Source organism: Chiloscyllium punctatum, chromosome 39 (genome assembly GCF_047496795.1).
Source record: "Chiloscyllium punctatum isolate Juve2018m chromosome 39, sChiPun1.3, whole genome shotgun sequence".
In the NCBI taxonomy this organism is placed as follows: domain Eukaryota; kingdom Metazoa; phylum Chordata; class Chondrichthyes; order Orectolobiformes; family Hemiscylliidae; genus Chiloscyllium; species Chiloscyllium punctatum.
In genome coordinates, this window is record NC_092777.1 from 40,805,977 (window position 1) to 40,819,806 (window position 13,830).

The 13,830-nt window shown below is 44.9% G+C and overlaps 1 long non-coding RNA gene across 1 annotated transcript in view; it reads right to left on the bottom strand.

Annotated features, from left to right (window-relative positions):
• Window positions 1-10,288, bottom strand: part of LOC140464226 (uncharacterized) — a 36,710-nt gene extending 26,422 nt beyond the window's left edge. The window contains exon 1 of the long non-coding RNA XR_011954886.1: window positions 10,202-10,288. This is a non-coding gene — a long non-coding RNA (uncharacterized lncRNA). The remainder of the gene's footprint in view (window positions 1-10,201) is intronic.
• Window positions 10,289-13,830: the final 3,542 nt, after the last annotated feature.

Here is a 13,830-nt window from a genome sequence, read left to right on the forward strand (position 1 = left end):
AAGTGGAGATGTGCCTAGGAGAGTGGTGCAGGTGAATTCCACAAAAGGTTTCAAAAGAGAGTTGGATATATATTTGAAAGTGAAGACGTTGGAGGGCAACAGAGATCGGGCTGGAGAGTGGGACTAGTCAGGTAGCTCTTTTGAGAACTGGTGCAAACACACTGTGTCGAATCGCCTCCTTTTGTACAGTGAAATTCAAATGATTTTAAGACCATAAGACATAGAAGTGGAAGCAAGTCCCATCAAATCTACTCAGCCATTTAATCATGGCTGATGGGCATTTCAACTCCACTTACCTGCACTCTCCACAGGCCCACCATTCTCTGGCTGAAGAAATGTCTCCTCATTTCTGTTCCAAGGCTGTGCCCATGGGTCCTAATCTCCCCAGCTAACAGAAACAACTTCCCAGCGTCCACCTTTTCTAAGCCATGCATTATCTTGTTAGTTTCTATTAGATCTCCCCTCAATCTTCTAAACTCTAATGAATACAATCCCAGGATCCTCAGCCGTTCATCATATGTTAAGCCTACCATTCCAGTGATCACCCATGTGAATCTCTACTGGACACACTCCAGTGCCAATATGTCCTTGCTGAGGTGCGTGGCCCAAAAAGAAGCACATTGCTGCTTTTATATTCCAACCCTCTTGAGATAAATGACAACATTACATTCGCTTTCTTCATCATGGACTCAACCTGCAAGTCAACCTTTAGAGAATCCTGGACTAGCACTCCCAGATCCCTTTGTACTTTCGCTTTATGAATTTTTGCACTATTTAGAAAATAATTCATGCCTGCATTCTTTTTACCAAAGTGCAAGACCTCGCACTTACTCATGTTGAATTTCATCAGCCATTTCCTGGACTACTCTCCTAAACTGTCTAAATCTTTCTGCAGCCTCCCCACCTCCTCAGGACTACCTGTCTGTCTGCCTAACTTCATATCATTGGTAAATTTCACCAGAATGCCCCCAGTCCCTTCATCAGGTCACTAATATATAAAGTGAGCAGCTGCAGCCCCAACACTGAACCCTGCGGGACACCACTTGTCACCAGCTGCCATTCCGAGAAAGAACCTTTTATCCCAACTCTCTGCCTTCTGTCAGACAGCCAATCCTCAATCCATGCCAGTAGCTCACCTCGAACACGATAGGCCTTCACCTTACTCAGCAGCCTCCCATGAGGCACCTTATCAAAGACCTTTTAGAAATCTAGATAGAAAGCCTCCACTGGGCTTTCCTGGTCTAACCTACTTGTTACCTTTTCAAAGAATTCTAACAGGTTTGTCAGGCACGACCACCCCTTACTAAATCCATGCTGACTTGTTCTAATCCATGCCTGCACTTCCAAGAATTTAGAAATCTCATCCTTAACGATGGATTCTAGAATTTTACCAACAACCGAGGTTAGGCTAATTGGCCTATAATTTTCCATCTTTTGTCTTGATCCTTTCTTGAACAAGGGGGTTACAATAGCAATTTTCCAATCATCTCAGACTTTCTTTGACTCCAGTGACTTTTGAAAGATCACAACCAACGCCTCCAGTATTTCCTCAGCCACCTCCCTTAGAACTCAAGGATGTAGCCCAATGGGGCCAGGAGATTTATCAATTTTTAGACCATTTAGCTTTTCAAGTACTTTCTCTTTTGTAATGGCTACCATACTCAACTCTACCCCCTGACTCTCTTTACTGTTGGAATATTACTCATGTTTTCCACTGTGAAGACTGACACAAAGTACTTATTAAGTTCTTCAGCTATTTCCTTATCTCTCATCACTAGCCTTCCAGTATCAATTTGGAAAGGCCCAATGTCTACTTTTGCCTCTTGTTTGTTTCTTATGTATTGAAAGAAACTTTTACTATCATTGCTAATATTACTGACTAGCCTATCTTCATATTTGATCTTCTCCTTCTTTATTTCTCTCTTTGTCATCCTCTTGTTTCTGTAGCCTTCCCAATCTCCTGATTTCCCAGTGCTCTTGGCCACTTTATAGGCTCTCTCTTTTTCTGTGATACATTTCCTGACTTCCTGTGAGAGCCATGGCTGCCTAATCACCACCCCTCCCCCCACCCGATAATCTTTCTTTTCTTTGGGATAAACCTCTGTACTGCGTCCTCAATCATACCCAGAAACTCCTGTCATTGTTGCTCTACTGTCTTCCCCACCATGCTCTGCTTCCTGTCAATTTTCATCAGTTCCTCTCTCATGCCCCTGTAATTACCTCTATTTAACTGTAACACCATTACATCCAATTTTGCCTTCTCTCTTTCAAACTGCAGACTGAACTCTACCATATTACAATCGCTGCCTCCTAAGTGTTCCCTTACTTTAAGATCTTTTGTAAAGTCTGGCTCATTACACAGCACTAAGTCCGGAATAGCCTGCTCCCCTGTGCACTCCATCACAAGCTGTTCCAAAAAGCCACCCTTTAAGCATTCCATGAATAACCTGTCTTTGAATCCACCAGCAACATTATTCACCCAGTCCGCCTGCATATTGAGGTCCCCCATGATCACTGTAACCTTGCCTTTCTGACATACCCTATCTATTTCCTGGCACATTCTTGCACCCCTGGTCCTGACCACTGTTAGGAGGTCTGTATATAACTCCCATTATGGTGTTTTTGACTTTGTGGTTCCTCAACTCCACCCACACAAACTCCATATCATCTGACCCTATGTCATTCAGTGCCATAGATTTAATTTCATTCTTAACTAACAAGGCAACCCCGCCCCCTCTGCCCACCTCCTTGTCTTTGATAAGTTGCAAATCCTTGGATGTTTAACTGCCAGTCCTGAACCCCCTGCAACCACATCTCTGTGAAGCATACCACATCATAATCATTCACGATGATTTGTGCCGCTAATTCATCTACTTTGTTATGAATACTACGTGCATTTAGGTAAAGTGTCTTAATGTCTACTTTCTTATGATTTCTGATATCTCTAATAATGATAAGATTTCCTAAGTTATCCTTCCTTTTTGCTGTATTCCTAGTCTGCCTCAGCTTAAGCTCACCTGCTTATCCTGCTGTTTATCTTTTCAGTTAACTTCATACTCCCTGTCGCTTTCGCTTTCCCTTCCCCCTGACTTAGAAGTTTAAAGTCCTACTGATCACCCTACTTAGCCTTTTTGCTAGAACACTGGTGAAGTGGGAGATGGCATGGGGCAGGTTGACATAGGCACACTGACACACAAGATGGCCGCTGGGCCATAAGTTGGCCACCTCACACACAAGATGGCCACCAGACCACAATATGGAGAAAAACAGCAGAGCAAACACAGCTACTTACTGCCTGGGGCCACCAGAATGCCAGCACAATGCACTCACAACCTAGTTGATTAGTTTAAGGTGGGTGGGGGAGAGAATACACATGAGTAGCGTATACTGCCTGCTGAAGTGTCTGGGTCCAGCCAACACCTTTGATAGAAATGCTAACAGTTTGATACAGACTCATTACAGAGTGATAATAGCCAGGGCTGCAGTAATTGTCCTTCTCAGGAAGAGCGATTTGCGCCCATTACTAAAGCAATGGGCTTCCACGCAGACATTGAAACCGACAATGTCTGCACTGAAACTGACAATGACCACACTGAAATTAACAAAGGCTGCACTGAAACTGACAATGACTTCACTGAAACTATCAACGATTCTGCAATGTTTACAATAACAAACTTTAAACTTCTAAGTCGGGGGGAAGGGAAAGCGAAAGCGACAGGGAGTATGAAGTTAACTGAAAAGATAGGCAGCAGGATAAGCAGGTGAGCTTAAGCTGAGGCAGACTAGGAATACAGCAAAAAGGAAGGATAACTTAGGACATCTAAAGACAATAACCACACCATTGACCTATTATGTCACAAACTGTATAAATGCATCTTGACATGTGCTCCGGGTTGAGAGAGGACTCGCAGCTGACCCACTGGGCTGTTGGTGTCTTTCTCTCCCCGGAGCTCTGGTATTTCCCGGACAATAAACTCTGTCGTTGAACCCTGAGTCTGACTCCGAGGCTGGTGATTTTCCCCACAACAATTGGCACTGCGAGCAGGGTTCTTGTTACTGGTCCCTTGGTCAAAGGCCACAATCGGGGAGCTGAGGTAAGAACCAATTTGTACCTGCAAACGGGAAGAGTCAGACCAGGCCAAAGACATAGTTTAAAAGGTATACCGATTGTAATGTCTAACTTGCTACAGTACGGAGTTAAAAATGTAAGTGCATGTATGTGGAGAATAAGTGTTAAATGTATTATATGTTGTAAGAACCTGCTGTTGGGCTGAAACAGCCAGAGGACAAGGTAGTGCCTGTCTCAAAAACCCTGCCTTGAACCGACCCACCCTCCCCCGCCCCATGAAGATTGGGATTTGAAGTGGGAATTGAGGTACCGAGGGCGCTAGGAGTTGTGAAGCACAAGTGGCAAAGTCAGGTAACATTGGATCTGTAGGGGCAAACAACGCAGAGTTCAGTTAGAGTTTAAGTTATAAGTTGGGTGCTGTTTTGTACTTGTAATTTCCAATGTGGTGAGGAAGAGGATCTGATCACACCGACAAAGAGCCAAATCTCAGTGGAGCGCATGTTACCAAGGTGAGGAGCATGGACACTGTGAGTAACTGTAATACCCTGTCAGTCCATAGTAATATGACACAGCTTGAATAGTGGCAGTGGCCAGGAGGATAAAGAGTCCCACCAGTAGACAGCACACTGGGCTAGAGGTAGGTTTCTGGGCCTATCGGGAGGCGTTGGGTCAGTAGAGGTGGCCGGGAGGGTAGAGAAGTCCCACTGGTAGACAGCACACCTTCCTAGGAAGCTGCTACAGCCATACGGACAGTGCTGGGACAGTATTATTGGCCAAGGTGTAGTGAAGTCCCCAGTGGTTAGGAACACTTTACTGTTGGTGATATCCAGGGACACATAATCTGCCAAATGGCAGACCAAAGTTTTAAGGGGGATACTGCAGGTACCCTTATTGAGAAATACAAGGCAGACAGACAAGGGTTGACAGAGCAAATGAAGATAAGTGGTTGGGACCCAGCCCAGACATTAGCACAACAGAAAGAGTGGATAGGTAAACAGAAACGGAATAAAACTAAAAGGATAGGGGTAATGTTAGTCTACCAATTAGCAGGCCTAATTGAATAAGTGAGTGCCTCCATGAGTAGGTGGAGAAAGGACCAGGATGCATTAAAGAGCTGGAGGACAGAATACATGAGTTAGAGCAGGGAACAATGTACGTATTGCAGCCACTGCAACAGAATAGGACACACAGAAACAGTGTGCTAGAAAAAGCATGGGGCACCCCAACCACCACCCAGAGCACCATGGAACCACAGGAGTCCTGAGGTCAGCAGAGCTGACAACCAGCTGCCGCTATTCGTGAGGGTAAGGCAGAGGGGAGAATTTACGTGCCCACAGTAATAGGAGGGAGGAAATGTGAAATGCTAATAGACACAGGAGCTGCTGTATCCATCAGAAACCTACCCTTACCCCACACAAACAAAATGATTCACTTAACTGGGGTAGGAGGGGATAAAACACCAGCTTACCTAAGCAAAACTACCCTCGCAGAAATAAACAACATCTGTATATCCCCATGAAATAACAAGGGCACCATAATGGGCAATGATCTCCTGAGAGAATATAATGTTCTAATCCATTGTGCGAAAAGGAAATTAATTTGGCCCAGACAGGACGGTCAAAAGACCAAGATTGGGAAACTTACAAGTCACCTTGAAACTATTAAAGAGGTTATAGCTACCAGTAGGGACTGGAACCTTGAAAAGGGGGGATTCAGAGCCATCTGCGCCTCTGTCCCTGGAGCCGGGGCATAAACAAAGTTAGATACAGGTCTAGTTAACATAGACCCTGTAAGGGTTCCCAGACAGGAATATAAGCCCCACCAGCAATACCCAATAAAACCCAAAGCAGAAAAAGCAATTGTGGACATAGTGAAAGGACTAGTGAGACAGGGAATCCTGAAAGAAACCACAAGTATAACTAATTCCCCAACATGGCTAGTAATAAAGCCTGATGGGAGCTACAGGCTTACCATTGATTATACAGGACGAAATAATGTCACCCCAAAATTGCACCCCATTGTAACCGACCCCTCCACCATTTTAAATGGCTTGGCTCCCGATCATAAGATATTTGCTGTTTTAGATATAGCCAACAGGTTCTGGTCTATCCTGTTATATCCTGAGTCCCAGAACAAATTTGCTTTTACAGTAAGGGACAGGCAGTACACATGGACCCTCCTGCCACAAGGGTTCCACAACAGCTCCACTATTTTTCACAGGGTGATGAGTGACATTCCAAAGAGATTCGATTTACCAGAGGGTAGCACTGCCATCCAATATGTAGATGATATCCTAATAGCTTCAGAGTCCAAGTCAGGACACCAGGAAGCTTTATGTCTAGGATTACAAGAATTGGCAACTGCAGTGTTAAAAGTTAGCCCAACAAAGGTACAAATTGGCAAAACACAAGTCTCATAGCTGGGACACCTTACATCCCAGAACTCGAAGAAATGCCCAACGACCGCAAGAAGACAAATCAACAGATGCCACAACCTGCCACTGTCAGCGCAGTCAGGAAGGTCTTGGGGCTATTCAACTACAGTCGGAGCTTTATACCCGAGTTCACAAACTTGGCTGAACCAATCCACACTAAACACAACCCTAGTAGAGGTGCTAAACACAATTCTAGATTAGAGTGGTGCTGGTAAAGCACAGCATATCTGGTTTCCACCAGCTGCAGTCCTTGTTTTTGCCATGCTAAACACAAGGAAACTGAGGGGCATCTCCAATATGAAAAGGTTAAAAGTTCTTTTACCCCCCCCCCCCCAAGTCAATCCATGGTAATAGTTAGGGATACAGGAGAAAACCCAGCTGAGGGAATTCTAGATGCAGGGGAACTGCACAACTGTAGGGATATAGATTGGGATGAAGATAGGGGGAGAGTAAAGGATACCCCCTAGACACAGCTGAGGAGACCCTCATTGTGGACGGGTCACAAAAATACGTAGCCGGGTCACCCCGAACAGGATGGGCTGTGGTAAATGATATGTTAGAAACTGTTATGTCCGGAAGGTAGGGGGTGGGGTGGGGTGGGGTGGGAGGGGGTGCCCTTCCAGATCGACTCTGACCAAGGGATTCATTTTACAAGCAAGGTCATGAAGACTGCTGCCAATTACTTGGCATTAGACAAAAATTTCACATTGCCTATCACCCCCCAAAGCTCAGAGATGGTAGAGAGAATGAATAGAACAATCAAAAATACTTTACCTTAAAGCTATGCAAACCTCAGGCAGAACATGGGCTGAAGTGCTGCCAGCCATACTAATGAAATTAAGAGCCTCCACGAATCAGGCAACCGGGCTAACACCGTGAGTTAACGACCGGGTGAGCAATGCAATTACCAGAGACAATAATCACAGGTGGCACCAAGACAAAATTCGGCCATATGTGATAGAATTAAGCACCCAGTTGAAAGGGATGCAGAAATCTGTACTTGATAAACAGGACAAAAAGGACAAGGCAAAGGAACCCCAAATCTTCCCTGAGGTCCCAGCAGCAGGAAGCAGTGTCCTTGTGTGAGCATTGCCCGACAAACCAGGCTTTGCCCCGAAATGGAATGGGCCATACGATGTGGTAATATGTGGGGACACCCGTGCCTCCCTAGATATTAAAGGAAAATACACACAGAAACACTGGACCCAACTAAAACCATTTAAAGACTCCTGTGACCAAACTAATGTCATTGACCATTCCCCAGGTGCAGACAGGAGCAGTGGACAATACTGTCATCCTGGGGGGAATACCGAAAACACACCACAACAAATCACAGAAGCACGACTGCAGCTCCTGACGAAAACAAACACTTTGACTGATAACGTTATTTAACTGCAAAATGTATTTGCCTGCATGTATTTCACTGTGTTTAAGTGTCGCAATTATCGGGAGCATGTCAGGATTTGAGGATAACCTCGTCTATCAAACCCACCTAAGTTTGCATGGGAACTGAACTGTCTGCTACCCACCGGCGCGATCAGTAGAATCCCTATTTGTGGCCACTCTGGTGTGGACCCCTCGCGACCTGTATTAAGGAGTGCCGTGTAAGGGGCAGATAGGAAAATACAAATGGGGATTCCAGGGCAGATGTGGGTGGCACGGTGGCACAGTGGTTAGCACTGCTGCCTCACAGCGCCAGAGACCTGGGTTCAATTCCCGCCTCAGGCGACTGACTGTGTGGAGTTTGCACATTCTCCCCGTGTCTGCGTGGGTTTCCTCCGGGTGCTCCGGTTTCCTCCCACAGTCCAAAAATGTGCAGGTTAGGTGAATTGGCTATGCTAAATTGCCCATAGTGTTAGGTGCAGGATAAATGTAAGGGAATGGGTGTGGGTGGGTGCGCTTCGGCGGGTCGGTGTGGACTTGTTGGGCCGAAGGGCCTGTTTCCATGCTGTAAGTAATCTAATCTCATCTAATCTATGTGTGTAGCTGGGCAGGACCACCAGCCTATGGCACCGGGTCCCCTAGCCTAGGGAAGGGTAGACCCATTTAAAACCCGGTAATTACCCACTATGTTTCACAGGGTAAGGAGGGAGATGCATTTCTGCCCTTGTTCCCAAAAATGACTCATGTGTCCAGACACAGTGCACTTATCAGCACTGTACAATCACAGGGGACAGTTTACCAGCACCTGCAGCAAACAGGCATGCTTGAATGTGACCATGGGCAGACAATTCATATGTGGTCAGTGCAATGACACCCATGTCAGCTCTGCCACATAGACATACCCGGTCGATACTTACCAGCTGGGGGGGGGGCACCTGGGGGAATCAGGGGCAACATGGGTGGACAAACAGACGGGAGGACAGGACAGTCTGTGTTAGTAAGTGACAAAGGAATTTGTTTTTCTATTTAATGGACAGACACCCCAGACCTCCCAAACCTGTTCGCGGTAAGGATCTTGCTGTACTATGCCCCAGCAGGGGACATGTTCGGAGTCAGTCAGGAGTTCTGTGCTGACTGGCAGGTCCCCTCCATTTTGGGATCATCATGGGGATATGATTTCTTGGGATCTCTATCTTTGGGGGAGCGCAGCAGGGGTCAGCACTAAAAACCGTAATTACCTTGTGTGTGGCCTGACTATCTGAGGCAACAATACTTCTCAAGCTCTGGAAGCAATTAATACAGAGTTTGCTGAACTCAGACGCTACACACAGCAGACACATTACGTGGTGAATTATCAATTAGCACAGCAAGGGGGAGTTTGTACAATTATTGGTGACAATTGTATCACCCATGTTATTGATGACTCTTACAACATCACAGAAGCCATCAAGAATATCCAAGACCAGTTAGATAATTTTTGACAGGGAGTCACAATTACGGACAGCTGGCTACGTTGGTTGATAGGTAAATCTTGGGGACCCTATTTGGCACACGGGATAGTTCCCCTCATTGCACTCATGCTGGTATTCTGTGTGGGCCTCAGGTGATTAAAGCTCTACTGACGAAAATTATTTCAGCAGCGAGTGTCTCTACAGAAGAGCCCCCAGTGAAATCGGCACTCTATGATACCCCTCGGGTGGAGGAGCTACTAGAGATGATTTACCTCTGCATGTAAATTGGGTGGTCTGTGGGAGATCTCCAAAGTCTCCTCCTCGACTACAAAGGGGAGAGTGAAGTGGGAGGTGGCATGGGGCAGGGTGACACTAGGCACACGGACACCCAAGATGACCGCTGGGCCATAAGTTGGCCACCTGACACATTAGATGGCCACCAGACCACAGAGACAGCAGAGCAAACACAGGCACTGCCTAGGGCCACCAGAATGCCAGCACAATGCACTCACAACCTAGCTGATTAGTTTAAGGCGGGTGGGGGAAGAGAATACACATGAGTAGTGTATACTGCCTGCCGAAGTGTCTGGGTCCAGCCAACACCTCATATAGAAATGCTAACAGTTTGATACGGACTCAATATAAAGTGATATAGCCAGGGCTGCAGTAATCGTCTCTTCTCAGGAAGAGTGATTAACGCCCATTACTACAGCAATGGAATTCCGTGCAGACATTGAAACTGACTGAACTTAAATTAACAAAGGCTGTACTGGTACTGGCAATGACTGCACCAAAACTATCAACAATTCTGCAATGTTTACAATGAACAAACTATGTTACAGAGACAAGAACCTTATCACTGACCTATTATATCACAAAATATATAAAAGTATCTTGACATGTGCTCTGTGTTGAGAGAAGACTTGCAGCTGACCACTGTGCTGTTGGTGGCTTTCTCTCCCCAGAGCTCCGGTATTTCCTGTAGAATAAACTGTCTTTGAAACCCGACTCTGACTCCCCACCACGCTGGTTCTAGATGGATTCAGGTGGAGACCGTCCCATTGGTACAGATCCCCCCCAACCCCCGCTTCCAATGTCCCATGAAATGGAATCCCTCTTTCCTACACCAATCCCTTAGCCATGTGTTTACTCCCCTAACTTTCTTATCCCTGTGCCAATTAGCATGTGGCTCAGGCACTTGTACTTTAATTTCCTTCCTAGTGCTTGATATTCCCCAAACAGGTCCTCCATCCTAGCTTTGCCTATGTTGTTAGTCCAACGTGGACCACAACAACTGGATCCTCTCCCTCCCGCTCCAATATCCTTTCAAGCTGATCAGAGATGTCCTGCACTCTGGCACCAAGCAGGCAACACACCATGCGGGACTCCCGATCTGGCTTGCATAGGATACTACCTGTCCCCCTAATTATAGAATCCCCTATACCAACTACTTGTCTTTTTGCTGTCCCCTCTTGAATGGCCTTCTGCACCATGGTGACGTGGTCAGCTGGCTCATCCTGTCCACAGCCCTTTCCCTCATCCGTACAGGGAGCAAGAATCTCATACCTGTTGGACAGGTCTAGGGCTGAGACTCCTCCACTCCTGAACTCAGAATCCCCCTACCTACCTCACTTACAGTCACACTTTGTTGTCCCTGAACACTAACCGTGGTATGTGGTCTTTTGTGTGGTATAATGTGATTCCTGTCAATGATGGTGATATAATTCTTGTCAGAGTCAAGGGATCAATGAGACTGTTTAGCAGTCTAGAATGAGCATAAGAAGACATAAGAAAGCTGCATTTGATAAGTGATTATGTACAGGTGTAATTAACTTAAAGTACATAAGGTGTTGAAGAGACTTACTTAGTGATAGGAGCAAGAAGCCCTGATCAGGGACAGTGTCTGTGCAGGTACCCACAGCCCAAGATACGCAAATATCTCAATGTGCAAGTAGTATGAGTATTCACTGTAGCAACTCACCATTAATGCTCCATCACCTCACCCAAACCATAACATATACAATCCAGAGGAACAAAGTCAACAGGCACTTGGAAACTCCAAGTTTCCTTCCAAGTCACACAACATCCAGATGCAACACTATCCCTTTACCCATACTGGCTCAGGAACCTGAAGCTCACTTCCCAACATCACTATGACTGGAGTCTGTATCTTCACCACACACCACAGATAGCAAAAGGTCAAGCTGATGACTCACAATCACCTTCTCAATGACAATTAAAAATTAATAAATGCTGATCTTGTCAGTGACACTCCACATCCTGCGAATGATAAAGAAAATTAGTGGCTGCATAGCACTGACAGCATCACAACATTGAAAAGACTTTCCTCTGTTGGACAATCTTTCCTTTCTGACTTCACCACAGCTATAGCTTTACTTAGCTTCACTCCTATGCTCCTGTGCAGGTTGGTGGGCAACAAAACTTTGCCACAAGCCCCAGTCCATCAAATTCTCTTCTGCTCCTGTCTATTCTTGAAGGTCCTCCTTCATTGTACATCATCAGGTCTTCTTTCATCTGATGGTGTGCATATATCTAGTAGGTGAGACATATCTCTTGTGGCCAGTCTCAGTTATCTCTCTCTGTGATGCCCTGTATCTTATATGGGCACTGAGACAGGTAGTTTCAAATGGAATGTTGCAATTACATCATTATCCAGCAGAGGGAGTCATAACACAAAAACAAAATTCCTGTGAATGGAGTCCTCTTGGTATTTGCTAATGTTAAAAGAAAAAGATACAAATGCACAAGGGAAAGATTGGATTCTAAAAGTAGTCATTTTAAAGGACTGCTACATCTGCTGCCTTATAAAAATTAACTGACCAAGGATAGAATAAAACTATCTCCACAACATCACATAAATACTGTTCTTCAAAAACAAACACTGCAGCAATTTCAAGGCTGTTATTTCACCCTGGGGTTCATATAACAATTAATAAGCTGTTCAATATTTGCACTCGTTATTTACGAGGTCATGTGAACAGTTTGCTGAGACTATTGACTATTAATCATCATGGAGTAGATGTTTTTCCAAATCAAAAACACTACAACAATAGACACATTTATTAAACCCTTCCATGAATCATGTGATGCTATTCTTTCTAAAGTTGGATCCAGTTATCAAGCACTTTTACAAATATTGACAATTCTGCCAATTGCTTCTTGCATTCTGTTCCCAGTTTGCAGCTTCCCCAGTGATACAGTATAACTACTTCAGATATTAAATTTAACTGTGCTTTTAAATAACAAAAATGGTAGGATATATTACAATAAGACGGTAAACTTATGATGGTAAACATTCATCAAGCTTGAAATCCTGCAGAAATTTGAATAATTGCAAAGTTTACACCCAAATCCTTTTAACCAGGCTCATAAGAAAGGGCCAAAATGTCCCAGCCCCATTGGTTGATTTCAGTAACATACAACTACCAATCTCCTTCTGTGTCAGTGTTGCCAACACTCCAGAGTTCTATCCTGTAGACCGTGAGGAAAAGAGAAGAATCATGTTGTGCATTTGTTCTCCCCCATTTTCTTTAATGGTCTCATTGTTTAATTATTAAATGTATAGGTTTAAAGTTAGAAAGGCTTCTACAGTTAGAAAATACTTGCTGAATAATCCCAATTGCACATTAATGACCAATTCAGGACTATCAGTCAGGCTATGTTTGCTATATATATATGGAAGCTACGTATATTTCATACACAAAGACCTGACCTATCCTGGAGGAAGGGACATTTTTTTAATCAAATAAAAGTCTAAGAGACAACAATTCCCTGGTGCATTCTCCATGGCTATGCCTTGACCACAGAATCAACAGGCTCATTCATAAAGTCAGGAGGTATGGGATACAGGGAGAGTTGGCTATCTGGATTCAAAATTGGTTGGCTGACAAAAGGCAGAGAGTGATTGTAGATGGAAAGTATTCTGCCTGGAGGTCAGTGATGAGTGGTGTCCCACAGGGCTCTGATCTTGGGCCTCTGCTCTTTGTAGTTTTTATAAATGACTTGGATGAGGAGGTTGAGGGGTGGGTTAGTAAATTTGCAGATGACACAAAGGTTGGAGGTGCTGTCGATAGTATTCAGGGCTATTGCAGGCTGCAGTACGACATAGATAGGATACAGAGTTGGGCTGAGAAATGGCAGATGGAGTTCAACTTGGATAAGTGCGAAGTGATGCATTTTGGAAGGTCGAACTCGAATGCTGAATATAGGATTAAAGGCAGGATTCTTGGCAGTGTGGAGGAACAGAGGGATCTGGGTGTGCAAGTACATAGATCCCTCAAAGTTGCCAGCCAAGTGAATAGGGTTGTTAAGAAAGCATATGGTGTTGTGGCTTTCGTTAACAGGGGGATTGAGTTTAAGAGCTGCGAGGTTTTGCTACAGCTGTACAAGTCCCTGGTGAGACCACACTTGGAATATTGTGTCCAGTTCTGGTCGCTCTATTATAGGAAAGATACAGAGGCTTTGGAGAGGGT